The sequence below is a fragment of the Saccostrea cucullata genome, unplaced genomic scaffold (assembly GCF_032062105.1).
Source record: "Saccostrea cucullata isolate Sc308-1 unplaced genomic scaffold, CSIRO_AGI_Scuc_v1 ctg4022, whole genome shotgun sequence".
NCBI lineage: Eukaryota > Metazoa > Mollusca > Bivalvia > Ostreida > Ostreidae > Saccostrea > Saccostrea cuccullata.
Window position 1 is genome coordinate 1 of NW_026931387.1, and position 25757 is coordinate 25757.

At 33.0% G+C, this 25757-nt stretch overlaps 1 long non-coding RNA gene across 1 annotated transcript; it reads left to right on the plus strand.

Annotated features, from left to right (window-relative positions):
- The first annotated feature begins 11142 nt into the window (after positions 1–11142).
- On the plus strand, positions 11143–24160 carry LOC134232474 (uncharacterized). The gene is made up of 4 exons (XR_009984789.1): positions 11143–11425; positions 18213–18400; positions 20274–20383; positions 23348–24160. It is a non-coding gene; the product is annotated as an uncharacterized LOC134232474 (long non-coding RNA).
- The last annotated feature ends 1597 nt before the right edge of the window (positions 24161–25757 follow it).

The following is a 25757-nucleotide window of genomic DNA, read 5'->3' on the forward strand; positions in this document are numbered from 1 at the left end:
AATCTTCAAAAACTAAATTCATTTCTTATATTTACAATATTTTTGTCATGGGTTGCCATAAATTTCCGCCATTCAGCTGTCATTTTTACAGCAAAACAGTTTGCACTATATTTTTGACGTCAAGTGCAGTATTAGCCCCTTCACGATAATTGCGATACTACACTTTTGCAGGGCAAAATAATAACGTTTGGCGAAGTTTTATGTTGACAGATAATTAAATGACGTATAGTAAACAATTACTTTTACGTCATATTTCACTAAACTATATCATATATCATTTTGCCCTGCAAAAGAGTAGTACCGCAGTTACCGTGAAACGGTCTACTATGACGTAACAATGGAGATGTTTGTGCTCATTCACTCTAGTTCATGAGGAAATAAACTGTTTTCTATTTTGTTAAGAATCATAGGAAAAATTTATTGGAGATGTAAATATTATGATAGGGAAAGTGTCATAAACTTTACACCTCATTTAAATCTACATGCAAACCTGCATGAGTATGACGCTGTCTTTTACCGTAAGCCGCATTTTTTCCTTGCAAAATTCAAACATGACTAAAAGATTACAATCTTTGCAAACTGGTTTTAACAGGTGTTATGTCAACATTCTATAAACTACAGATTGGTAACGGAATGCCAAAAGGTCTAGCGTCTCAACTTAAATAAGAAAGAAAATAACTCTTGATAAATTCAGGCCTATCTTATATCATGGCATCGTCCTTTATGTTATATTTAAACATTAAAAACAGTGCCTCTCTAGATTTTTTTGACATTCTATCAAAACACATTATTTGGTGTTGAAAATTTTAGGTATTAATGGAACGATAACTCCGGGTAGAGATTGGGGTGGGAACAGATGCTGACCCCCGCCGTGTGCTCATTGTCTTGATGGGGTAAACAAAAAAATCGAACAATTTGTATGAAAAACATCAGTCAACATTGATCAAAAGAGATAAAATTAACGTCTTCTCGTTTTCATAGAAAAATGAAATCTCTTTAGTTTAACGCTTATGTTTATAGTTCAATATTAACTTGCAATATAGATGGAGTTGTATCTACTGGAATTCCCATGGGTCCCAATTGCGCCCCGTTACAAGCAGATATATTTTTGTATTCATATGAAGCAGAATTTGTACAAAATCTTGTGCGTGAAAGAAAAAAACCTTTGCTGTGGCCTTAAAGTCGACATATAGATATATGTGCGACGTATTGCCAATTAACAGTCACTGTGACACTTTCCATTCTATGTCGATACGATTTATCCTGGTGAGATTGAGAAAAAAGATGTCACAGAGTCTGGCATATCTGTTTGGGTAATTAACTTGAAAAAACGTTAATGGTTATCTAAGAACCAAGCTCTATGATAAACGTGATGACTTTAAATTTTCTATCGTTAACTTCCCTTACTTATGCAGCAATATACATGCATCACCTGCACACAGAGTTTATGTGCCTCGGTTGATTCGATACGCAAGAGCATGCTCGTATGAACAATTTTTAAAATGAGGCAAATAATTGACAAACAAGTTGATGTAACTTTCAGCACTGTCGTTTATGTAATTATTAAGTCGTCAGTTGTATTTAAACAAATTAATGAAACAACGTTTGCCAATAATTACTTCAACACGGTTTTGTAATTATTTTAACCATCCTGAAAATATATTAAGAAAGTTATTATATTGTAAGTTGTCCTGAGGATATAATATCCAATTATGTTTATGTAATTTTTTTTTCGCATCCAATTATAATTTCTAATTGCGAACTTATTAACTTTCCAAAAAAAAAAAAAACTAATAGGATTTTCAATCCTATATACTTATACTGAAATGCCCGTTGTCCTTAGATAATTTATTTTAATTTTTTAAATCAAAATGGGACTAATTGGATTTACAATTCTATATAAGTAAACTAATGCGTCCATTATCTCTAATGAGAGAAAGAGATCTCTCCAGAAATCATCTTGTTCTGAAGCCTTGGCCTCGGGACAGATCTCATTTGAGATGCTGGATGTTTTCAAGTTGCACTTAAGTTTACAATTTTCAATTCCGTTGAATGTTGCAATTCCAGATCAAACAAAAGACGAAGTGAATATCAAGGAAGACTTAGATATCAATGCGACTCACGTAATCCTGCAAAGCATTCTGCTTTGTGGAACTGATATCATATGCAATAAGTCGATCCTGACTTCACTAGGGATTCCAAATGACACAATGCCATTAACTAGATGTCCCCCATGCTCCTGTGACACGCGTAACTGTTATTTATTATATTATTCTCCGCAATGCTGTCCCGATTTGTTCTTTCCACACGGACTTTTGGAATGCACTAACACACGTGTTTTGCCTTACAAAAATGCAGTGCCAGAACTATTGATTTCAAACTGCCCAAAGGACACTGAGGTAAATTTATCCAAAAACTGCACAAAAGAACGCGGAGAGATTGATCTACTTCATCTCCCACCTGTTGTTGCATCCACAAGCTGGGTATCCTATAAGAACAAATTTTGCGCCCATTGTCACAAAGAGACAAATTACACCGAATGGGAACTACTTTTTAAATGTCCTTCTTCCACACATTTCAACTACCTTTCATCGTTCGAAGAAGTAATTGCATTTGCAAAATCAAAATCCTGTGGTGTTCATTTTCAGTACCCAGAAACATCGAAAGCAAGAACTTGCTCAATAAGTTATTCGGCTAAAATTGCTTCCTGCAATGTAACAGGTACTTGGGTGCTTTATGGCAAACAGATAGAAAAGGCATGCTTAAGCGGCTTTGAAGCACCACATGAAATATCTAAAAATATATTTTGCAAAATTGGCAACACCCCTAAATTTAGAATTTTGAAACTTGTAAATTTCCAAGCACATTTAAGAATTCTTGTTCTAATCTGCCGGAAGTACAGGCTTCATTTCCTTACAAAAACCTTTTCTGCTTTGTTTGCAACATGGGCGATAAAGTGGTCAAAAATACTTCAGCGATGTAAGATTACTTGATTCCTCGGAGTCCTATGTCGGAAATGACTTCATATTTGATATAAAATTTACATATCGAAAAGAGAATGTCTACGGATATATACAAAAACTTCGAATTCTTGAAAATTCTCAAACAAATGTAAATAATTCAAGCACTAATGACCGCTCAGAGGAGACTGAATTTCAGACAGCTCTGGACATAATCTTCCTACCAGAGGCTAATTTTTTGTGTTCACCGAGAGCAGAAAATGCTGACTTTTCATCCATTTCAACAACTTTAAATCCTACAAGGTATTTGCTATTCTGTCAGCTTGACAAATCTAGTTTATTCCGGTTTCTCTTTATCAGGAAAAGGTTCCTGCACAGAAGGGTTATTGCCCAACTATACATTGTCAACACAAAGAAACTGTTCTTGTACTGTGGACTGTACTTTTAATTGCTGTGACGATTTTTCGGTAAGGCAAAAATGGACCTGCATTAGTGATGTGTACCCGGGAAGCAAAGGAAATGATACGGCTAAGAACTTCCGAGCAATTAATGGATGTCTTGAAACGAACATCTTTTGGAAATCTCTGCAAAGACAAAAAAAAACTCTCTGAACTAATTTATCAATGAAAAATTTTGCATACAATTATTATTATTATTATTTTTTCTTTTTTTGATTATAAAACGAAGTAAAATGCTCGAAAACCTCGGTCAGTACAATACTTCAAAAAATAACGAACGTCCGCGTGACACAGCTCTAGAGTAGCTGAGTAATTAAAGATTTCATCCTGAAATATCTTGGTGTATTAGTCATAACATGCTGTCAGTTTTTAAATAATACAATTCTTATTAAGCGAATGTATTACGAGGAAGGAAAGTTTAGAAATAAAAAGCACAATTGAATAAAGAGATAGATGTCTTTAAGAAACTACAAGCATTTTAAGAAAGATCACAAAGAATCATTTCATGTATCAATATTTTCTTTCTTGGTTGTACAAAAAAATGTTTGATTAAAAAATTACTTGTCACATATCATATTTGACGTTTTTGGTTTCAATGTTTAATGGTTGAAAAACATTTATCATGTTTATAGCATGTTCTTTCTCATGTTTGTTACTTACTGTATTACTGTATGCTTTTCATTGTGTTTGACTTACAACATGTTTTTTAAAATCCATAATATTTTCTGCTTTAATCTTGTAAAGTTGAATGTTCTGTATCATGTTTGTACCATGTTTTTTTTTCTCCATGATATTTACTTGCCCTGCTATTTTTCGTGTTTGTCTTACATGTATATCATGTGTGGTAAACACCAACATGTTTGAAGCAAATCTGTTTAATTAAATTACATTTCTCAAGAATCGTGCATGACTGAAATTTGCTTCAATATTTCTTGTTTGAAGGACCTCTATGATATTTGCTGCATTGTTTCATGTTTGCAATATTTCAGGTTTTAACAAAGGTATTTATTTACATCCATTGAATATTATCTTATTTCTTATGGACGCAAGTAATGTAACATTTGTTCCAAAATCATACATCAATCAGGCAACGTTTTAATGACCAGTTTTACTTCACTATAAGTAGCAATGATGAACATGTCAGCAACGATAAAATTTCAATACTTTACAAAATTTAAGACAACGAACAGAACTTTTCAAATGTAGGATCGGGTGGTATAAAGGAGTAAGTATCTTCTGTCGGCCGGTCGGCCGGTCACGCACGCTTTTTTGTTTCTGAACAACATCAAACCGTATAGAAAATACAAATGTAGGATCAGGTTCTATGGTGGAATAAGCATCCCCTGTCAGCCGGTCACAGCCGCCATGTGCCTTTTACCAACCTCGGGCATAAACAGATTGCATCGACTTCTTCTTTAAATGAGTATTTCACAGAAATATATATTATACATGTAAATGTCCTTTTTGTTTGTTAGCATCGGAACAGAAGTTGTATTCATAGCAGAGAGATTTCACATCGCCCGCATATTCTTTCCAGCGAGATCTAAAATAATTATTTCTCTAAGAAAGAAATACATGTTTGTTAATGAAAATTAGGATTTTTTTTGCTTCGAAGCCTTGTTATAACACATACCTAGTACGTATGTTAAGGCTTCCCAGAGAATATCGTTGTGTACTGTGTGTTGTCACTTCACTAAACTAAAAATGTATGTCATAATTAAAAATGACGTCCGATCAATGCAAACATGAGCTGTTTTGATGGATTGGCAACTGCTTGTCAACACTATTCAGCGTCTGAACTTTAATGAAAAAGAAAATAGCATTTAATAGGATTTAATAGGAAAATAGAATAAATTCAGGTCTGTCGATATTTACTATCGATTATCATGGCATCGTCCTTTATCTTCTACTTAAATATTAAAACCATGCCTTTATTGTCTTTTCGGCATACTGTGGAAAAAAAATAACAAGATTTGATGTATAACATTTTTATGGCTTTAGTCTGGTCCGATTTATAGAAAAAAATACTTCTAACGGCAAATAATTATTATTTGGTCCAGCATAGTTTTTTAATCTAATTCGAGTATGCTGAATCCGAAAAAAATATGCTGGCCTTCATGAAAATGGCGTTAAAGAGGTCAAAATGGCGATTCAATATGGCGGACATCCAATTTTTCTAATTTCTTCTTAATATCGTTCAAAAAGGAGAAATAATGTGTGAATATCTCATTGAGTGTAATACAACTATAAAAATGATAATAGAGTGCTAACATTATAAGTTTAACTTAGAAAAATTAAAATTAGTCGTTTCTACACTTAATTCGAATTTTCTCTGCTTTATTTGTGTATTGTTTCTATATTCCAATTTTTTTAAGGATTTTACATTTGCAAATATCCATACACTGCAGAATTGTATTTTTTCCTCTGCATCTCCCTATTCTACAATTAGATGGTGATGCAGCTGTAGGTTAAAAGTTAAAATGGTGATTCAAAATGGCGGATATTCATTTTTCTTTTTTCAAATTAATGTCGTTTACATAGGAGAAAAGATTTGTGAATATCTTACTAAGCGTAGTACATCTATGTAAAATGACAATAGAACACTTATATTATCACTTTAATTCGGAAAATTCAGTCGTTTAGATTTGAAATGTGTTGATAAATTCAAAACGGCGATTCAAATTGACATCATATACAGCCGAATTTCGTAAAATATATACTCAAACTGCAAAATTCTGAGTCGTTTTGCAGAAAATAAATTGAAGTTTGTTTTTCTATCCCCCGCTTGAAATGCGGGAGGGTATACAGTAATCGGTATGTCCGTCCGTCCGTCTGGGTACCCATCTCTTATCCGCAACTCCTCTCATACCAATGAATGAAATTTGATGAAAATTTCACAAAATCTTTATAACATATTGCCATTGTGTCCTCCTCTTTTACTTTTTGATCCGACACATATTTTGGGTTTCCCATAGCAAAATATGGACACTGTCATTATATTCATATTGGAGGCGGGGTATCATTTAGTGAGCTCATTGCTCACAGTACCTATAGTTTTACATGTATATATAGTATATTGATTAGTCCATATATTATGAACAAACAAAAAATACTAGAAAAGTTTCATTTTTTCTTGAAATAGTTAAAACAAACTCGACTTAAGGGTTTCGCAATTTCTCCCTCGTATTTGACCAGGCCTTTGAGTCCCCGTCCACCTAAAATCACTCCTGAAGCGCTGTCTTTATCAACTCGCTCTTCTACTTCAACATCCCTCAGCTAGCTATCAAATATAAGTGAAGAAATTCTTGTACGTTTCATCGAACACTTTGTAATAGTTTTTGAAATTATCACTTATAAGAGCTTAGTATTATCCCCTAACATCTTCTATTCTAGCTTTATTTGCTATATGTTTCAGTCTGTCTTTGGAATTTTGGTATTTTCCAACACGCAAGGAACAACAAATTTATGTTCAAATGTTAAAAATATGTTTTTCATATTTTCCAAAACCTTATGCAAAATGAACTAGAGGTAATGTGAGCAATGAGCTCACTAAATGATACCCCTGCCTACCATATGAATATAATGACAGTGTCCATGTTATGCTATGGGAAAAAGTAAAATAGGAGGTGCACAATGGCAATATGCAATAAAGATTCTGTGAAAGTTTCATCAAATTTCATTCAGTGGTATGAGAGGAGTTGCTGATAAGAGATGGATACCCCAAAGCGTAACAGACGGACGGACGGACCGATTACTACATCCTCCCGCATTTCAAGCGGGGTATAAAAAAATCTCTAATATTCAAGACACGTAGCTTTCTATTTTGTGACCGTATAGATTCGTTGTCTTTTTGGGTTACCGTAGAAAGGTCATTCTAATAGCAAGAAAATTCTCAAACTTTATCATTTGGAATCACATTGTGTGCATATTTTGGTGAGAAAAGTTGACAAGTATGCAATTTAATAGCGCCCGCAGATTCCTATCACGTACAAGCTTTCGTACCAGAAGGCTAAATAAGCCATTCTTGTTTCGATTTATTCAACACTTTTCTTGACAACAAACTTTTCTTGAACACTCCAAGAACTTTACAAGACAACTTGATCCACACTTCTTTGTTAGGATAGTGTAAGGTTGGATCAAGAATCGAAGTGGATTGAACACAAACATTCTCCTCTTTCAGATGTTGTAAATTTCAAAATTTAAATACACTGTTCAATACAAGATTATCCGTTCACGTACAACATGAAATATCAGTGAATTAAGTTGAATTTTCGACTGAGAATAACAAAATGCAAATGCAGGGACACAAAATCAGAGCTGGACAATCAAGAACATTCATGGTTTACGTATATTATACTGATATTTCTTAAAAGATATGTTTATATTTTGATATTATAATATATTCAGATTTATATATTGTAATAATTACTAGGCCTCTAATTGGCTAGGGTCCATTATATCAAAAATCATACTAAGTTATGTTGCACTAGACATTCCAGATGAACATAAACACTTATTTTTTTTTCTACACTGGACTAAGAATAGATTAAGGATTTCCAACAACTGAGGTATGATTTAGCAAACCTTGAACTACAATGTTTACTCGCCTTAATGCTCGGGGAATACTGCTCTTGGGGTAGATTAATTGTCATATTCTCCTCTAAACAGCAATTATTGTATGATATTATTTAACTTTTTATGTGAAAAAGCATGGTGAGACAGGTAATAATTAAAATGTCTTCGGAATTGTCGTCAAAAGTTCATCTTAATACTAGTAATAGAAATAAACAAATAAAAATCCGTGTCATAAAAATCCTAATTCATCAACAAAAATATCCTCCATCTTTCATCGCGTATTTGAATATCATTTCATTACTAAAAAAATAAACTGTTATTTATTTTCTGCAAAACGACACAGAATTATGCAGTTTGGGTATTTTACGAAATTTGAGTATATATGACGTCATTTTGAATCGCCACTTTGAATTTATTAACACGTTTCAAATTTAAATGACTAAAGAATGACTGCACTTAAGCTATGAGAGTTGGATACCGATGTTTTGCGCAAAATGAAATTCCAAAATTCATTAAATTTATGTTTTATAGGTATTAAACAATATCTTAAGAGCAGGTTTTGGTATATTATATTACATGAAAGTATTAGATAATGCCTAGCGACACTAGCTTTTGAAACGGATGTCTAACAGTTTTGTCTCATTTCTATTGTTATTCATATGCATACCAGTTTTCAACGACATTGTTTACATCGAGCCGCAACTTGGCCATTTTTCTCATTTGCACAGAATGTGTATTTTGACTAAAACTTATACATATCCAAAGGACAATGTTGGCCAAGTTGCGGCTCATATCTATTTTGTTTTAAAATGTACCCAAACTTCGCTCGAGTTAGCTACTAAATTAGCAGGTTACGAGTGTCAGCCCATGTGACCCCTTTGAGATTATAATCACTTTTCTCACGTGACATTCAAGTGTTCGATACGGTCGTTGGAAGATTCTTTTTATATCTACATGTACTTCCATTTTCAATACATTGAAGATCATTGCGTACAATTTATTGGCGTTTTAAAGTTTACGCTGACTTCTTTCGCTATAGTGTTAATTACGTTTTTGTTCGGGGTATTTAAAAGGAAAGGGGTATTATTTTGCCGATTACATGCTGTACATATAGCAGTGGCGGATCCAAAAATTTTGAAAACGGGAGCCCGACCAGTTTTAGGTCAGGGTAGGAGCCCACAGTCAAACCAAAAAAAAAACTAAACTTTTTATTTTATTTTTCCGTTACTAATTAAATCAGTCCACAATTATTATTCAAGATGATTAAGATAAAATGAAAATGTCTTTTTTTTTAATAAACTGTAGGTTCAAACACATATTATTATTTTAAGATTTAGTTAATTCGCTGCTTGACAGCAAAGACAGCAAATAATGATCTGAATACACGAGCAGTGAGATTTTAAGCATTCCAATCTTAAAAGAACGTTAGATAGAGAAAATTATCCAGTGCTTGATAATGTAGAAGCCGAAATTCATTTTCTTTAATGCATTGTCCTTTGTACTCTGATCTTTACTTACTTTACTTACTTACGTGGATACAAATTAATGAAATTATATGCATGGAAATGGTTATAAATCATTTATTTTTTGTACACAATGAACACAAAATCCTCCTTTCTGCCTTTTTCATATATAATGTAAATCAAATACGGAAAACCATTTGCTTATGATCCATTTCCATGCGATTTAAATGCCTCCGCCCCTTTGCTGCGACCTTCAAATCGAAAGCGGTCCAGTTCAAATTTCCGGAATTTATGGCTTAAACATGTTCTTTTCAATAGCGTTGTATGTAATTATAGAAATATGCATGACCAAAAATTTTAGAAATAAATATCAAAAGCATATGCTTGCACATTAATCATAGATTAATTTAGCGATATATTGTAATGTTAAGCTTAAAATGGGTAGCCGAAAAGGTTCCAAATAACGTCCTTAAGAGCAGTCATTCTTTTCCGAATTAAAGTGATAATAGAAGTGTTCTATTGTCAATTTACATAGATGTACTACGCTCAGTAAGATATTCATATAATCCTTTCTCCTATGTAAACGACACTGAGAAATAATTTGGAAAAAAAATGAATATCCGCCATTTTGAATCGCCATTTTCACTTTTACCTTACAGTTGCACCATATTGAATTGTAGAATAGTGAAATGCAAATGAAAAAATACAAATCTGTAGTGTATGGATATTTGCAAATGTGAAATCCTGAACAAAGCAGAATATAGAAACAATAGACAAATAAATCAGAGAAAATTCGAATTAAGTGTAGAAACGACTATATTTTCTGAGTTAAACTAATAATGTTAGCATTCTATTATCATTCCTACATATAAATTACACTCAGTGAGATATTCACACATTATTTCTCCTTTTTGAACGATATTAAGAGAACATTAGAAAAATTGGATGTCCGCCATTTTAAATCGCCATTTTCCCTCTTTAACGTCATTTTCATGAAGGCCAGCATATTTTTTCGGATTCAGCATACTCGAATTAGGTTGAAAAACTATGCTGGACCAAATAATAATTATTTGCCGTTAGAAGTTATTTCTAGCTTTCTTTTTAAAAATCAGGACCAGACTACTTTCAGAAGGATGATAAGCGAATAAAAAATATTTGATATGCTATGAAAAAGCATTGTATACACATTTAAATACATTATTTCATTGACTTTCCTTATGGGTTCAAATCACGAAAAGAGAAAAAAAGATATTTCTATGAGATTTAATTTAATCTCCTTAAAGTTTAAGGTTGCTTGCATCGCAAAAACAGATATAAAGATATATAGATTTAGGATTTATTTAAATGAAATGATGTGCAACATAATCTTTGGTAACATTTTTTTCGATCGTAAATGAAAGAAAAATTATTTCTTAATCTGAATACAATAAACTGAATAATTTCAATAATTTTCTTATTCTTTCTTAGTCTTGTCAAATCCGTTTATTTCTGATCTGATGTCTGAAATTTTTTTTAAAAAATCACAATAAAATTTGATGTCATTCCAATCTACGTGTGTGCGTGTGTGGCTCCCCCATACTGGGGACCTGCTACAGATACGAAATTCGTAAAATGGGGACATAAAAAACATTGGGGACTTGATTTAAGTCCCCAAACTTTTTTTTCGTTCAAAACGAAAAATTGACATGTCTAAATCCTAAAAATATCAAAAAAATAACGTGTCCCAGTTACGGGGTTTTATCGGACACATGATTACACAGATATCGTGTTGATTGAAGTTGCCATCTTCACTTACACATCTCTGACGTTACACACTTCTACATTACGCATGCGCGTGTGTAAAAAAAAGCGGAAGTCCAATTGTTTCGAAGCGGGATACAATAAACGTGTGGAAAAGAAGACACAGAGGAAAGCCTGGGCACAGAATCCTAGATTCTTTTGATAAGGATGATTTTTATGCTGGAAAACGGTATGTTATCTACTTTTTGGATAAAATATGGTGCGAGGAAACTTGCATCAAAGTATTGAAGGGGGGAGGGGGCAGTGACGATTGCTGCACAGGCCTATCGGGTACTCAGTTGAAATGAAAAGACAGTTATTTATGTGATTTTCTTTCTTGAAATAGTACACAATTTATGCTATTCATTTCACAATGGTTTAAAATTCATCAAATGTGAGATATATTAATCGAATGTGTTTTGTATTTCATCAGCTGTTCATGTCAACATGAAATGACCTTTACTAAGTTTTAACTGAACTAACTCCAGTCCACTTTAATTGGGGAAAATGGAAATGTAGTTTGTATGTTTGAGTTTTTTTTGAGCCAATAGTGAGATTGGATTGTACCCCCCCCCCTTTCTTCTTGAGATCTGCAACTTTTTGTTTTTAAAGCCAAACCTAAGATCGGGTTGTACCAAACACCTCAACAACCCACCCCTTCTTCTTGTCGAGCTCAGCAACCTATTTCTGGTGTTGTTTTCTTTTCATTTTTTAAAGCAAAAAGTGAGATCTGATTGTACCCCCCCCCCCCCCCCTTTTACTTGAGAGAGAACATACGGTGTAGTTATCAATTCATCATAAATATATTTCACTTGTCCTATAATATATAAGAATTACTTAATACAATAATAGCCAATCTCAATTTTACTCAAAATGCACTTATTATCTACTGCTAAAGAGCAAATAATTGAATATCAAACATATATTGTTTTCATGTTGTTTATATTAAAGAAACTTGGACTGAAGCATCTTTTAATTTAAAAAGCTACCACATTACTTATATGACAGTATAATTTCATTTAGTGACAATTATATTTTCCACATTTTTTCTTAATTATTATCATTTTACAGCATTCTTTTAAAAAAAAATCACATTTGATGTCTCTAAGGGCCTGTACGTGTTATGGGCATTGGAATAAAAATGCTCAGAAAGAAAATATGGATAAAAACGTACGTCTTGAACAAATTTTATTAATGAATTTTTTTAAAATTATACCGGGGTAATTATTATCCTTAAACATGTTAAAAGATATAGAATTAAACTAAAATATAAAAATCATGCAAACTTGTGTTTATTAGATTTTTTTAATCAGGTCATTATATCCTAAAGCAGGACATTATACCCCTGTCGTTTTTAATTATGTCCAATAAAAAGTTTATATATTTCATTGTGCATTTTGCCACGATTCTCATAGAAGATAACAATATTTATTATTTCCAATAAAAATGATATTCTGTATGCACCAAAATTGACAAAAAACTATTTATTATAATCAGTCAGGACATTGTACTATAAGGGCATTATACACTTCCGGTGTAAACAGCTTACTCAGGAACTGAGGAAGCAGGTAAGGCATGGTTTGGACTGAAAAAAAAAAAACAACGTCCTTGTTTGATTCCTTGAAACGATTGTGTAATTATGTTTTGGAGACTTGAAGTCTGTACAAAGACACACTACATCAAAGTAGTTTCACGTCGACCGCTTTATACCTGTTAGACAGATCATGGATAAGCCTTTCCGAATTCCCTCGGTTTAATTCTCATTTCACTGTTAGTGTGTTTGTTTATATACAAACAGCTTTTAAATTGAATTTTTAAGAGTTAATTATAATTGTATATCATATGATATGATCTTTTTTAAAGCAGAGTGCATCATGTATTTAATTTTTGTATCCTTTCTATCAGAAAAGTCATAGGCTATAATAAGAATCATTTGACTTGTTTAATGTATTGTGGTATATTAAGTTTATTTATGTATTCTCAAATTATTTCATTTTGATCCCGATGTAAATTATCTTGCTTATATTTGGAAACACCCACTTTTATGCGACCATCAGATCGGGGAGGAAGATGACTGGCTTTATTCTGTATAGCTACACTCTTCACATACTAGAATTTCATCTTTTTGTCCATCTGTTTATATTGCTTTTATAGTTTATATTTGGGTTAGACTATATTTTGGTTGGGGGTAAATTATGTACATCGTACGTACATTATAGCAGTTTTCTGTAAGACTTGTTATAAATTTGTAAAGTCGGAATGCCAATATTGACCTCATAGAACAACACCTACATGTAGTATCGGGAGTACCTCACAGATATAAATTCTTACTACCGCTCTTTTGCAAGGGAGGAGAAGGCTCTAAATCTCACAATTTAGATTTTTGGGGTACGTATCACAATGTTTACACTAGTGACAATCGAATGATTCAAACAATTTTGATTGTATGATATCCAATATTTTAGAAATCACAAAATTTTATACTAATATTAACATTACATTTGGCGTTAGGGCTGAAACGATACACCCCCTCCACGATACGATACGTATTGCAATACTTGTGTCACAATTCAATTTTTTTTCAATACAATACATTTTAAAAAAGAAACAGATCATTAAGTTAAAGAAAACATGTACTATTCAGATTCCAAAAGATACATATAAGGTAACGATAAAAAAACAACACTTTTTGTGCTTCTGTCGATTAAAAAAGCGCATTGTCTGTGTCAATTCTAGCAGCATCAACCTGCACAAAAACTTTCTCTGTCTTAATTTTCTCTCTCTTGAGTGTCAAACTGACAAGATGAGGACAAAGACAGTCAATAGAAGGGTTAGATAACCTGATTATAAAAAAAATGTATTGAATTGAAAATTGAGGTAGTGAATTGAATACTGAATTGAGGATTTATATTGAACAATATCGATATTTCGTTGAATTGTTTCAGCCCTATATGGCTTGCATTCTTTTTAGCACTTTGGGGGGAAAGAAACTTCCGCTAAGTCAAGTACAGTATGCTAAATGTCTTGCACATATGTTGATAATGAAGAACTTTATGAAATGCACTAAATCAAATCTATACGCTGAACTTGCTCAAAAGTCAAATATTATATTTTTATCACACACTTAGTAATAAATACATTTTTTGCATAAAAATTGTAGCTAATTTCCGAACGGACTAATAAAGTTTTCGGGAAAAAAAGAATTTACCGATATTCAAATTTTCGACAACTTTCACTGGAAAACCCTGTAATCATTTTTATTTGTAGCTTCTTGGCGGGAAGTTTGGTAATTTACACAATTCGGTGCTTAATTTAAGGACTCGTTGGAATGAAATTAAACATTTTAGCGATCATGATTTAGTATGACACATAAAGAAAGATGTCGGATGTTTAGATGATGTAATCATGTAATAAAGAAAAACGAATGAGATCGGGAATACATTGTAGACGATTCTGATTGCACGGTTTAACGAATTCTTGGTTAAACATTTCATGTAGAATTTGGAAAAATTATAAAAGTACATTGCAACATTAATTCTATATAATTATTTTTATTTTTGACGGACTAATTAAATTGCCCGCGGACTAGTAAAAGTAAAGAAGCACTAGTCAAGTTTCAAAGCCTAAAAATGTTAGTGTCGAACCCTGATAATCTTATTACACACTTGGTAATACAGTGCAAGCCGTTTAATTTAATACCTGTTTTATATCATAGGCCGTTTTTTATCATAGATATTTAAAACACAAAACCATTTCTTAATACATGTAAATACAAGTTTTTTTGCATAATTATGCAATATGGCTGACGTCACAATAGCCGTATCAGCCCTGCAGGGCTGATATGGATTTGCGGGGCTGATAACCTAATCAGCCCTGCAAATCCATATCAGACCTGCAGGACTGATACAATGTACGGTTATTGTGACGTCAATATCACACCCTTAATAAATTAAACCACAAAAACAGTACTTGTGATCATACACAATTTTTGGTGGGTTCATATTCTTGTTATTTTAACTTTTTGAAAATAAATTTAATCTTATTTTACAAATACATGTAATAGATTATTTTCAAATTACGGATCGAGTGCATTGAAATAGAAGTAGAAACAAACCAAAATCGTATGAGACAAAAGACCATGTACATGTAGTATGTTAGTTTACTGAGGCCAAAGGCGATTTAAAAGTCAGCCAATTTATTCATTGTTATTAAATGTTGTTGAATTTCCAAATGTTTGACACATTTGTTCTTGTCTCCAACAAATGTATACACTCATGATTTAAAGCATAGTATAATAACACATTATGATTAGTGTTGGCAAATCGGATGATTTTTATTAAGTGGTTACTCGCTTCATCTTCCAATCAAGTACCCGGTTACTCGGCTGATTTTTGGTGAAAGCATCAATATCTATTATTTATCTTTTTCTATACTTATTGGTATAGTAATCTGCAAATATACTGTATATGGACATTATTTTTACAATACACACATACGATATCATCAAAGATTTACTGTTTTAAAATAAAGAAAATAAGGAAGTCGACACACCGAGAAGACAAATAAATATATCATTGTCAATCACCATTTTAGACTTTCCTTTTCAGCCCCCGAAATATTTCGCAATCAAGGAGAATAATTATTTACATACTCCATAATTAAGTAATGGTTATAAGCCGAAAACTGTCCATTATGTAATATAGACGACCCGAGGCGCGTTAGCGCCGAGGAGAGTCTAATATTGATAATGGTCAGTTTGAGGCTTAAAAATTACTTAAAACATTTCACCACTGTCAAACACGTCCATTGTAACTTATTGGACAACAGGTAATAGCTCGTTCTGCTTGGATGATATATACCTGGCACTGTTCATCAAGTTAGGCCAAAGAAAAAGTTATGGTTTTTAACTGCCTTTATTAATAGTTGGAATCATCGAGAGGTGTTTTATATCGATAAATATGAACATTAACTTTGTTTAGTCTTATTTATCCGCATTGCGACATTTTTCATATATACTACGCATGCGTAAAAGTCAGTTCTACTAAATTCTTTACAATTTATTCATTTTACAAAGCAACGACCACGGAAGAAGACGTACATTTTAATTTTGAAAAAAGACCCTCAGAATCGGGTGTTTTGACGATGCCATTTTATCGATTACATTTGAATTTAGTTCAGGTTTTTTGTGTAATCCGGATATATATTCTTATGCTTCGGAATTTGAAAGAAACGGTTCCCGTTAAAAGGTAATTTTTGTAAAGCAATAGGATTTGAAGGATTTTACTCAAACAACTGTTTAAGCATTTTCTTTGAAATTGGGAGATTATTCCTGATGTATTTTTTAAAAATGCAATTCTCTTTGTGAGCAGGTTTGAACTCGGAAAGATTTTACTCCAGACACTCCTTAAAACGACAGATACTCGCTTAAACGACACAGGACTAGGTGGACAAATGATCATTAATCACCGAACGAAATTACAGATTCCGTTGGAATTTCGTGAGCTAAATTTTGTGCTAAATGCGGAAAAATGGATATTTCAATAAACAAAAAGCCCAAGGTTGTGTGTAAGAAAACATATGCTTTTCATTCATCTTTTGTGTCCGTTTGATTCTTTATATGTTCCGTGAATCAATCATTGTGAAATGAATCTATTATATAGCAATGAACGGTGAATTTAGGAAATTTATGATCGGAGCAACGGATGCGTTTACAATAATCTATCTGAGACATTCAATTCACTGGATTATTTGTGCAATTTTCAATGGGATTTTTTTTGAAATATCAACATTTAACGCTACTAATTTCCTACATTGTTCATATTAAATTGTTTAATTTGTCATTGCCTTTTAAGTGGTGTTTACTTATTTGCCTCGCCCTTTGTTCTCATTTTAACGTTACCTGTACCTGTCCAATAAGTTGAATCTTATTGGACTTCTACAGGTAATTATTGGACGGGGTGCAGGACAATAACAAATTTATTGAACCAGGTGTAACAAAAGATGACGTCACAAAAATGTTTTAATAGTCAGTATGTGGAGTTTCCAGTAAATCGCTGGTTTTGGAATATTTTAAGATTAGGTGATTTAACAGATTTTGAATCAGCTGTTCTTCTGGTAAACTCCAAGCTTATTATGTCTGCTAAGGCATCTCGTTAAATTATCAAATAAGGTAATTATAACTCAGGTCTTCGAAAGATATATACCCCAAGCAATCAAAGCTATCAATTATATAAACTGTGAAAACTAATCAAAACAGTTTGATCCACTACAACCATGCACTAGATCAAGTCTAATGGTATCTAAAATTAGCGAAATGTGGAAGTTAGTATACCGGTACATTTATAAATTATTAAACATTTCTATGCCTTTACTATGGAGAATTCATTTTATCCGAGTAACTGAATAGCAGTTTTACTAACCGATACTCACATCGTTAGACAGTTAACCAGGTACTCGTTGCCAACACTAATTATGATTGTAATTTATCAGCTTTATCAAATGTTTAAAAGTGGAAAAAATATTATTAAACAATAGATACTCAACTATTTACTAAGAAAGTAGTTTAGTGCATTGGTATCTAGCATGGTAACATTTACAATGACACATGTTTTAAAACGCCCAATTTGATTGGTCAAAAAATGTTAGCAAATATATGGTTGGTCAACGTGGTCAAGAGGGAAAACCCCAAAACCTCCGTGAACTTTAATTTGAAGTGAACTCACTCTGAGGTACACCCAAAAATGCCCAAGGAAAAGGTGTCTAGTCCAACCACAGAGCACCTTAATCCCTGATCATTTAATTTCTATGCTTATTATATAGAAATGGGAACTCAATAGTATTACAAACTTTTACTTTGAGAATAATATTGATAAATTTCTGTATAAAAATGCTTTTACAACATGTATTAATGATTTGTTCCTACTTTTAAAAAAAATTCCAATACATTCTGAATTAAATTTATGATTTTTTTTTGTTAGAATGTTCAAGGCAACCAGAAGCTTGAGTCCATCCTGAACATAGAGACAACACAGATATTAGCAAAGCTGGATAATATTGCTAGAGGATTAGCTAATGCAACTCAGCAAGGACTAGTAATGGATATGTTCCAGGTTCCACAGCTAGGAGAATGTCAGGAAGAAAAGCCTCATCATTAAAAGTGTTACAGGTGAATTATTTAGGAATTTAAGAAATAAATAGGATAGATAAAGATATACTAGGGAATTAATTTTTTGTTGGTTCATGATCACATCTATTGAGAAGCCAAAGGCAAAAGTATTGCATGCAGTAAATATTGTTTGGATGTAATCACACTTATATCATTGTATACAAATAACCTTTATCTGTATTGATAAATGTTTTGAATTTATTTCAGATAATGTAAATCTAAATTCATTCCTGTGTCAAATTATATTTTCATTTCCAATGTCTTTGTTCAAGAGACAATTACAAATAGTCAAATAAATGCACTTTATTTCTCCATCAATATACTTGTTCATTGCTAAAAAAAAAAATCACGTGCAGGGCGGAACAATTACAGAGACAAGAAGGAGAGCTTGTAGCACGTTTATTGGCGGAATCAATTCTATGTAATATAAAGAATAATTGTCATTTTCAATTTCATGACAATGATCAATCGATTGGCTTGCATAATAACTTAATGCATAAATGCCTTCTGCGTTTATGCAAATTATCACGCCAACCAATTGATTCTTTTCAAGAACCACAGGACCAGGAAAGATGAAACTCATGTGAAATCATCCCCAGGTAGTGTCGATTCAAGTTTGTTTAAATCATGACCCTGGGGGTAGGGTGGGGCCAAAATGGCTGATTAAAGTTCTACATAGGACTAGATAGGGAAATCTTTTAAAATTGTCTTCTCAAGTACTTCAAAGCCATGATTAGTGATATTTATGTTGAAACATCCTCAGGTAGTGTAGAATTAAATTTGTTCAAACCATTATAACGCCTAAGGGTAGGGTGGGGCCACAATGGTGAATCAAAGTTAACATAGAAAAATAAAGGGAGAAATCCCAAGAACAGAAAAGCTATGTTAAGTCATATTGACATGTAAGCATCCTCATGTATTTAGGATTTAAATTTATTCAAATTATGGCCCTTTGAGGCAAGAAGAGAAACAATGGGGAATCCATCTTCGCTAGCCAAGGGTTTCTGATACGCTACTCTCCTCATAAACCCTTGGCCTACGGTGTTCATAGAAATTGGGATTTTTTTAAAGAGTTCTGATTGGATTTCAGTACACCCAGGTCGACCAATCAGCAATTGTTTTTTGTAAATGACGATATTTGCGTTCGGGATACATCTTCACTCTTTAATCTCGGAAATGAAATACGCAAATAAACAACGATCCGTAAGATAACATTTAATTCTATGAATAGCCATGGTGTCATCCAATATCTTCTAAATAAGTGATTAAGAATCTATATTGGAACTTCAGATTTGTTTTATGGATAATGAATAAACATAACTCAATTACTGCTTCTTAATTATTCTGTAAAAAACTTTAATTCATTTTTTTTAACACGTGTCTTTATTTCTGGCGATGACGCAATCTGTGCGTATCTGATAGATTCGAGATCACGTGACGGAAAACAATCCCGTCTTTTGACTTCACCGTATTCCAAGGGTTTATGAGGAGAGTAGCGTATCAGAAACCCTTGGCTAGCGAAGATGTGGGGAATCAGATTCAAATTATTATGAAGTTATATATAGGAAGAAAATGTTTTTAAAAATCTTTTTATCAAGAATAGTAAAGTCATATGCTGTGTTTATATGAAGGCATTGTAAAGTAGGATTAATTCAAGCCCCCCCCCCCCCCCCTTTTCAGTAAACTTTTCCTGATCTGATTTGTGGTTTTTCCTAGCTGATTTGCTCAGTTGAGCGATGTGGCCTCTGGACCTCTTGTTTGAAATTACTGGGATCAAAGCTGTTGATTATTGCTCAAAAGTTTATCATATACATACACATTTTATTCTGGTTGAAATGTTTGTAATTTTACAATTAAGTTGCAATTTTTTCAGAGGCACTAAAGGAAACTGATGGCATTGTTTTTGTGTGGTTGATGAGAATAAGAGTGAGGAGGAGATAGATGATAGTCAAGACAATCAGGATGTCCATACTGTCACTCCAGGTACTGTGTACACACTGCATTACCCATTTTAAGCAATAAGTTTCTTAACTTGAAATTATATGCCAGCCAGTCTACATGCATGGAAAATTTTCTTAAGTAATACTAGTAGAGCTTTAGTCTAAAATGCAAACAGGTGGTTCTATTCAAGGATAGGCCAGAGTATAGTTCAGACACAAGTTATTTGCATTGATTGAACTATACCAATTTCAGAGTCATAACATTTCTTAAATATGTCTTCTGAATGGAGATGGATGAGTTAGCTGAGATTAAATTCCTAATCAACAAAATATTTTACTGGATGTGAATTTATATAGCAAAGCTCAAGTACACAGACCATTCAAATAAAGAAAGTACCTATGTATCACAAATATACTAGTAAACAATCATTCTCCTGCCAGATTATATTTTTAGGTCACCTGAGTAAACTCAGGTGACCTATTGCTATCTGTTTTCGTCCGTCGTCGTCCGTTAACATTTGAACATTTTCAGCTTCTTCTCTGCAACCACTGAACCAATTTCAACAAAATTTGGCACAAAGCATCTATGGGTGAAGGGGAACAAAAATTGTGAATTTCATGGTCCCTGCCCCCCTGGGGCCTGGGGGGTGGGGCAAAAACCACTAAAATTAATGCAATCTTTAAAAATCTTCTTCTTTACTCCTGGACATCAAGCAGGTAAACTGTTTGCATGATTGTAACCAGCATTGAGTTCTCTACCAAAATTGTGAAATTTATGGCCCCAGGGTCAGGGGTTCTAGTGTTAGGGTGGGGCTCTATAGATTATATAGTGAAAATTCATGAATTCTTTGAAAATCTTCTTCTCTGCTCCTGAGTGTTAAATAAACTAACTAAGTGCATATTTATGATGTGCAAGAATGCTTCTACCAAAATTGTGAAATTTATGGCCCCAGGGTCAGGGGTTCTGGTGCTAGGGTGGGGCTCTATAGATTATATAATGGAAATGCATTATTTATTTGAAAATCTTCTTCTCTGCTCCTGGGTATTAAATAAACTTACTAAGTGCATAGTTATGATGAGCAAGAGTGCCTCTACCAAAAAAGTGAAATTTATGGCCCCGGGGTCTGGGGTTCTAGTGCTAGGGTGGGGCTAAGAGAAGGATATGGAAATAACGAACAGTATTCAATCTCAACGTCCATTAAACAAATATACAAAATAAGAGCAGAGCAAACACGGACCTCCGAAACATCAGAGGTAAATCAGGTGCCATGGAGGAGTGAGCATCCCCTGCCGATTCACACCCGCCGTGTGCTCTTTTCATAATCAGGAAATAACGGAAAAAATCCGTGGTCAGTTCAGTGTATAAATAATGGACTAACAATTGGTATGAAAAATAGTCAAATTCATTCAATGATAAATTGTATTTGCTGACAAGGTCATTGTATCGACCATAGAATTTACGAAATGATGACTTTAAACGAGACTGTTGATATTCTTGTTTCATCAACTTGCTTGTCAATAATTTACCTCGTTTAAGAAATTGTTCATACGTAGAGCATGCTCTAGCGTATCGAATCAACTGAGATATAAATACTCCGTTTGCAGGTGATGAAGGTATATTGCTGCATAAGTAAGGGAAGTTGACGATAGAAAAGTTAAAGTCATCACGTTTATCATATAGCTTGGTTGTTAGATTACCATTAGTGTCTTTTTCAAGTAAAATATCCAAGTATGAAGCAGAAGTGTCGGACTCTGTGGTATCTTTTATATCAAGCTCACCAGGATATATCGTGTCGACGTAGGAATGGAAATTATCATTATTACTTGACAATATGTCGTCGATATATCTAAATGTCGAGTTGAAGGCCACAGCAAGTGTTTTCTTCTTTTCACGTAAAAAATTTTACACAAATTCTGCTTCATATGAATATAAAAATGTCTGAAATAACGGAGCGATATATAGTGAAAATGCATTATTTCTTTGAAAATCTTCTTCTCTGCTCCTGGGTATTAAATAAACTAACTAAGTGCATAGTTATGATGAGAAGAGTGTCTCTACCAAAATTGTGAATTTTATGGCCCCAGGGTCAGGGGTTCTAGTGTTTTTTATAGATTATATAGTGAAAATTCATGAATTCTTTGAAAATCTTCTTCTCTGCTCCTGAGTGTTAAATAAACTAACTAAGTGCATAGTTATGATGTGCAAGAGTGCCTCTACCAAAAAAGTGAAATTTATGGCCCCAGGGTCAGGGGTTCTAGTGTTAGGGTGGGGCTCTATTGATTATACAATGGAAATACATGAATTCTTTGAAAAAATTCTTTTCTGCTCCTAGGAATTAAATAAGTACATAGTTATGATGAGCAAGAATACCTCTTCCAAAATTTTGATTTCATGGCCCTAGGGTACTGTTATACACAGGGTGCATTACCCATTATATAGTGAAAAGTTACATTAAATCTTGAAAATTCTTCTCTGCTCTTGGGTATTAAGCAGATGAACCACCATGTAGTTATGCATGAGCAAGGAATAATCTTCCAGAATTGTGAATTTCAAGAGCCCCAGGGTCATTACCATGAGGGGGAGATGTACTTATATACTGAAACTGGATGAATTGTTTTAGATCTGCTCCTTGGTATTAATCAAATATTTTTGAAAAGCAAGGGTGCCTTTTCAAAAATTTGCAATGTGAACTATACCAATTTCAGAGTCATAACATTTCAAAATATGTTCATGTGTGAGATGGAGGCATTACTGATTAAATTCCTAATCAACAAAATATTACTGGATTGAATTTAAAGCAATTTTCAAGTACACAGACCATTCAAATAAGCAAGAAAGTATCCTATGTTTCACAAATATACTAGTAAACAATCATTCTCCTGCCAGATTATATTTTAGTTGAAAAAAATTGCTTTAACTCTTAAAGCTATTTTTATTATTATTATTTTTTTTGTACAGACCGTACCACCAACCAAGGAAAATTATATTCTGAAAATATCATTTTAGGGAAGAAGTCATTTCTGATCCTAGATCTACTGTGGAAGATTCTACATGCAAGTGACAAGAGATACAAAAAAATCCCAAGGACATCATGAGAAATGAATTTAATCAACAGACATTGTGGAAAAGATTTTCTAAAAAAAAAATTTTAATAGGACCTTAGAGAAGTGTAAAACACCAAGGATATAATCTTGTTAAAAACAGAGAAAATCTTGATTAACATTCTACTTTCAATTGATATACTTTGAGAAATATGAAAAACACTGTTTTAGAGCCACAGTAATGGAGGACATTGAATTCTTTGCAGCAGTTTTATCATTAGGCCATTCCAATTTTTTTCTGTGTTTAGTGTCTGCAGATGGATTGGTTTTGAGGTCATGCAAATTAAGAACAAACACAAAATAAAATTGACAAATACAAATCTTTGACAAGCAATTTACTCTTCTGGGATCAGCATCTCACTTTTTTTTAAAAGTGATGTGCCTAATTTTTTTTTTTTTTTTTTTGTTTCATTAAACTAGTAGTAGTAGTTTAATTTAGTTATAATAGAGGAATGAGGAAAATTCTCAAATGATGCTAAAGGAGTTCTAGAACTTTGCGTAAAATGTTGTTTTTTCCCCTTTTGGTTTGTGATTTTTCTTTTGGAACGAAAGAAATGTTTTGAAATTAAGGTTGGATGCAAAACAAAGAAAAAAACTTGGAATGGCCTCATATTACCTACATGGACTAAACTTGCATAGATGAAGAGTGCTTAAGAAGCTGTGCATGATGTATGTAGGAAATGATTTTGAAGTATTAAATATTCTATGCAAAAGGAAATTTTCTCAAATTAGTTAATTTTTGCAAAAAAATGATTAAGCATCACATACATAACCTTTCTGAAAGTGAAAAAAATATTCATCCTAATTAAGTTTGATCAAGTCTTCAGTTCAAGTTATATGCAAAAATACATATTTCATTCTTTATAAACACTATGATATCCCTGTACTTTTCTTATGTGAATTGAATGTAAAGAGTTGGGTTTGATGCATAAATAGTCCTGTTCTTATACTAGTTCTTTGAAAATCACCCCCTGTCCCATTTCTAACATCAAAATAAAGTATGGAGATTTCTCATTTCCTTTAACAAAGATTTTTCATAGAGTCCTGAGATTGGAAGTTTAACAAGATTGCAAAGTTCTTGAAATATTAAAAATGCAAAAAAAAAAAAAAGGAATTTTCAGGATATGAGAGAATTCAAATGGGACCTTGAGACTTGGTCAGTTAATTGGTATATATATGGAGGGCCATTTTATGGATAAAGTGAACCTAGCTCTTTTCACCATTTCAATAGATTACACTGTCACCAAGTATCAAAATGATAAACTGATGCATTGGTTACCAAAACTGAGTACTTTTGATTTTTCACAATTCACAGGGCCAAAAAAGCTTTCAGTGAACCTTGCTCTTTATCACATTTATGTCTGTAAACTTTTACCATATGCAAACGTCCTTTGTTTCTAAAAATGCCTTTATCTTCTGTAAGTCCCCAAACTTTTAACACGTGTATAAGGTCCTCAGTCTCTATAAATACATGTATCATGTGTAAGTCCCCAAACTTTTAACATGTGTATGAGGTCCTCAGTCTCTATAAATACCTGTATCATGTGTAAGTCCCCAAACTTTTAACATGTGTATGAGGTCCTCAGTCTCTATAAATACCTGTATCATGTGTAAGTCCCAAATTTTTTAACATGTGTATGAGGTCCTCAGTCTCTATAAATACCTGTATCATGTGTAAGTCCCCAAACTTTTAACATGTGTATGAGGTCCTCAGTCTCTATAAATACCTGTATCATGTGTAAGTCCCCAAACTTTTAACATGTGTATGAGGTCCTCAGTCTCTATAAATACCTGTATCATGTGTAAGTCCCCAAACTTTTAACATGTGTATGAGGTCCTCAGTCTCTATAAATACCTGTATCATGTGTAAGTCCCCAAACTTTTAACATGTGTATGAGGTCCTCAGTCTCTATAAATACCTGTATCATGTGTAAGTCCCCAAACTTTTAACATGTGTATGAGGTCCTCAGTCTCTATAAATACCTGTATCATGTGTAAGTCCCCAAACTTTTAACATGTGTATGAGGTCCTCAGTCTCTATAAATACCTGTATCATGTGTAAGTCCCCAAACTTTTAACATGTGTATGAGGTCCTCAGTCTCTATAAATACCTGTATCATGTGTAAGTCCCCAAACTTTTAACATGTGTATGAGGTCCTCAGTCTCTATAAATACCTGTATCATGTGTAAGTCCCCAAACTTTTAACATGTGTATGAGGTCCTCAGTCTCTATAAATACCTGTATCATGTGTAAGTCCCCAAACTTTTAACATGTGTATGAGGTCCTCAGTCTCTATAAATACCTGTATCATGTG